Source organism: Leptonychotes weddellii, chromosome 9, assembly GCF_054177405.1.
Source record: "Leptonychotes weddellii isolate Sample4059 chromosome 9, ASM5417740v2, whole genome shotgun sequence".
NCBI lineage: Eukaryota > Metazoa > Chordata > Mammalia > Carnivora > Phocidae > Leptonychotes > Leptonychotes weddellii.
The window spans coordinates 49472207-49477226 of NC_138377.1; positions in this window are offsets into that span (position 1 = coordinate 49472207).

The following is a 5020-nucleotide window of genomic DNA, read 5'->3' on the forward strand; positions in this document are numbered from 1 at the left end:
ATTTAAAGAGAATATTCCACCCTGTCTCAGTTTTCTCATCTGTAAATTGTGGAGACTAGACTCGATCTTCTCTAAGGACTCTACTGCCTATTAATTATTATGAAATATGTTTCAATGTGTGGGAAGGAAGGGTGGAAGGAATCTCTTAATTTTGTCATACACAAAGAATGGCTCTATTTAAACTAGGTGGATGCTTTCATTATCATTAACTTTTCAATGTAAGAAAAAGAAGCTTGCCCTAAGTACAAATATAATTCCCTCTTTAGTGTAAAAATTATGTAGTTATGATTATCCTAAAACGACAATCTTTCTCACCGGTGAATCACCAAGGGAATATATAGATGTCCCTGTGTTCAGATAGCTGTTTCAATGACACATACTACGTCTATTTAGTAGCTTCTGGGTATAACCCACATCATTATTTGGGCTTAGGAGAAAAATAAAATTGAAAGGAAAAAAACTGAAACAGCAAGATGATATTCTTGCCATCTCTGATTTATATCTGATTAATTTAATTCCCAATTGTTTTCCCTTCTATCTGTTCGTTTATCTTTATAAAACACGGAAGAAAAAAAATTTCCTTCTCAAACAACAGCAAGATTTTATAAACCAAACTACTTTAGACAAATTTAAGTTTCTTTCTAATCCAGTCCCTATGCATTTTCCCTGTAATAATCTATTTCCCATTCCTAATTCATTCTCAGCCTCCTGAGGTTAGCTTTCTCCTTTTAGGCTCAGCTCAAATGAAACATCCTACAAGGAAGATGCCTTAATTTGCCCAGTTGCAAATATTTGGTCTTCTTTTCTTCCACAGTATAGTACCTATTTCCAAATGATATTCAATTTTTCTTTCCTTATACCTATTTACTTATAACCCCCCCTCCCCAGATACTAAGCACATTAAGATTCTTGGAAGTTTCTCACTAAATTATGTCTTTATTTGCTTATCTCTGGGAATACAAAAGGCACTCAGTAATAGATGTTCAGTTGAATGTCTTAATCACCAAAAAGGTATATTGGTCAAATTTGAGGGGAAATGAGGGTGTTTGAAGTTAAAGTTTATGAAAGTTAATCCTATTAAAAAGAACATCTGCTAAATTGTACCTATGCCCTAACTCGACTTGTGATTAAATAAGAAAAAAAAAAATCACAAGCGTGTTTTAAGATGGTGATAAGCATATTCAAAACCCTGATTAGGACAAAAGCAGTAACTCTGTTTAAATGAAGCAGACATAGCTTCTGTAGGTTATTTTATTGTACACCCATAAAATCCATGAATCTTGAGGATGAGGAAAGTGAGGATACTATGAAACAACAAAGCTTACAAAGTTAAAATCCATACTGTTAGAATAAAATTTTACAAGATAGTCATAGTCATTCTGCTTATGCTCTTAACCTGTGTTTTAAGAATCTCCACTTGAGCCTAGGGGATGGGGGTAGAATAGGGAAGAATTCATTAGGATGCTGGTCTGTCTGGCAGGGAGAACTAATCCTGACATAGTAAAAAGCCAAGTTTGATGTAGTTACTCACTTACTTAAAGGAAAGGTAATTTGGAACATACCATCAGGACTTTTAATCAAATACATATCTGGTCCAGATGCATACACGAATGTCTAAAATCTTGAGGGAAAGAGGTTGTAAGTACATTTTAAAGTCTCTGTTCCCTAAACTCTAAAACTTATCAAAGCACACTTGCAAGACTGAATAACAGAAAGAAGTGATGAATCCTCCTACACACCTCTGTGCTCTTACAGTACAAATGATCAAAGCATTAGTAGTGGGCTTTCTGGAGCAGCAGTAGGTGTCTAAGAAAGTGTAGACCTATGGGAAAATCTCCCACCCTTGCTCCTTGGTTAGGAAATGGTAAAATAGCAGCTTTACCTAGTGAGATTTTAAAGACAAGGAAGGATTTAATTCTTAGGATGATTGCAGATACTTTAAGTAGGTGAGGGAAAATGTTGGGGTTGGGGAGCTGATGATTCTATAAAACTCCCAATAGGTTTAGTCAAAAGAATGATAATAAGATTTTAATATTCCATTTATGCAAGAATCTAATAAAACATTAAACATGTAAGACTGTAGAATTTGACTTGAACATATATGCCCTTTCATTTTTTAATGAAATATTTGACATTTAGAAAAAATTTATATAGAATATAATAAACAGCCATATACCCACATTTATAAAAAGCAAATCCCAGCAAATTGTTTTACAACTAACCAAGGTCTGAATGGACTATCCACAAAGTAAAATCAAACTCATAGGGCTAAGCACAGTGACAGTAACAACATCTTCAATCATCCCACACTCAACCCCTACATTTTTGTTTTTGCATTTTTCAAGAGTCTTGGCCAAAAATGTTCATTTGGACTTTAGACTTATCCTCCTAAAAGTAAGCACCCCTGAATATAGAGATAGGGTCTGCTGCTATGCATTTTATAGCACAGAGGGATAAAGAGAATATATTCACTCTGTAGGCAGTTTATTTAGGAAAACAAAGTGGCAGGGTTAGTTAATAATGCATAATAAAGAATTTGGTTGACTTTTGTCCTGGGCTTCTGAGAGAGAATCTCTAAATTAAACACTGGATTTATGCTAAGAAAGTGACTCATGGCAGTCACCTAGAGAGTTTCAAGATGGGAACTAGCCATGCCAAAAGAACCAACCACGTGATTAGAGGGTTAAGCCCAACGTTGAGTGATATCAGCTGGACATCCAGAGAAATGAGAGGAGCTGGATATTGAGTTCAAACAAGTGGTCAGTGATTCAGTCAGTCATGCCTACATCATGAAAAACTAGTAAGATATGTACATACCTCAAGGTCAATGAACTTCCCTCTCTGGTAATCTTAAATGAATGTTCTGGGAGGGTGATGTATACTGAGGACATACCAGGTTCACATGTGGAATCCTCCCAGACTTTAAACTATGTCTTTTTGTTTGACTGATCCTGATTTATATCCCTTATAATAAATATGTAATTACAAATATGACCCTTTTATGAGTTCTGTAAATCCTTCTAACAAATCGCCAAACTTGAGGAAGTAATGGGAACAACCAGATTAGCAGATAATTGGTCAAAGTACAGGTCATCTCTAAACCCTGGAGCTTTCAGTTGGAGTTCTAAGTGAAGGCAGTCGTATAGGCAATGTGCCCTTCACCTGTAACATTTACGCTAACTCTGGGTAGTTAATGCCATAACTGCAATGAAGGTAGAATTAAAAATAATTATTCATGACACTTGTTAAAGATGGTAAGACCTTATTCAGGACCATTGTGATAGGTATGGAGACACCTAGGATAAATTTTTTGCAGTAGATTAGAGAGATTGGTTTTAGTTCCAAATACAGTATGGACATGTGGGGATTTACAGCCAAAGAATAAGGTGGGGGTCAGTAGATAGGATAATTACTAAGAAGAAACATCAGGGATAAGGGAGATTCTGGCTAAACCAACCTAACAGGATTCTTGCTAAAGACAGGTCACAGTAATCAGGTCTCACTTGGGGGATGATCAGCTCTTGAGAGTAATCAGATATTGAGCATGCAGAATTTCTGCTTAAACTGACTTAGCAGGATTCTTGCTAAGAATCTAGATTTTATAAGGAAATACACAGATTGGCCAGGAGAAGCTTTAGAAGGCTGACTAAAGTTTGGTCTGGCAAAGAATCTTTGTTAATAGACCCCCTCCAAAGGATCAGCAGTGATCCCTGCCATCTGGTATTAACACTACTGTATAGCACCCTTTTGCATCGCATGATTGCTCTGCATGACTGAACAATGGAATATGGCAGAAGTTACGGTATGTCACTTTCAAGATTATTAGAGTATAAAAAGCACTGAAGCTTCCAACTGTTGCGTGTGTGTGTGAGGGAGAGAGAGAAATCATTTGCCATGCTGTGGAAAACAGCTGTCATGTTGACACTGTGAGCAGCCCTACAGAGAAGCATACACACTGAGGGAATAAAGCCCTCCACCAAGAGCCAATTGTATGAGCTTGAAAAGTAGAAACCTCAGTCTAGTCAAGCGTTCAGGTGACCACATTCCCAGAAACTTATTGATTATAATCTTAGGAGAAACTATGAGCCAAAACCACTCAGCTAAGCTGATTTTAGATTCCTGACACTGGGAAACTGAGTAAGGCAATAAATTATTTAATACTTCTAAAGTTTGAAGTTAGTTATTATACAACAGGATATAATTGAAAGACTGGGTAATCTATGTCTATTTTTTTTTTTCTTCAAGGAATAGCAATTGGTAGTATTTCTTCAACGTTCCTGAAGAGGAAAGCATGAGAGTCAGAGGAGAGGCTCATGACATTTTGGCATATGAAACTCTTTCAATGCGGTAGGACATAACAGTAGAAGAAAATTTCCTCCACCTATCCCAAACTGATCAGATTATCATAACTGAATGCAATCACACATTACAATATGTTGAAATAATAACTTACTGCAATTTCCCTAAAGAAAATGCAGATTATGGGGGGCGGAGCAAGATGGCGGAGGAGCAGGAGACCTGGATTTCGTCTCCTCTCAGGAATTCAGCTGGATAGGGATCAAACCATTCTGACACCTACAAACTCAACAGGAGATCGAAGAAAAGAATAGCAACAACTCTCTCATCAGAAAAGCGACCACTTTCTGGAAGGTAGGACGTGCGGAGAAGTGAATCCGAGGCGATATTCGGGAGGATAGACAGCGAGGGAGGGGCCTCCGTCGGCCGCTTCTGGCAAGTGATAGAGACACGGAGCACAAAATCGGAACTTTTAAAAGTCTGCTCCGCCGAGGGACGTCACTCTGGTGGCTAAGCGGGGGGTGAAACATAGTATTGGAAGTCCTAGCCACAGCAATCAGACAACAAAAAGAAATCAAAGGCATCCAAATTGGCAAAGAAGAAGTCAAACTCTCACTCTTTGCAGATGATATGATACTTTATGTGGAAAACCCAAAAGACTCCACCCCAAAACTGCTAGAACTCATACAGGAATTCAGTAAAGTGGCAGGATATAAAGTCAATG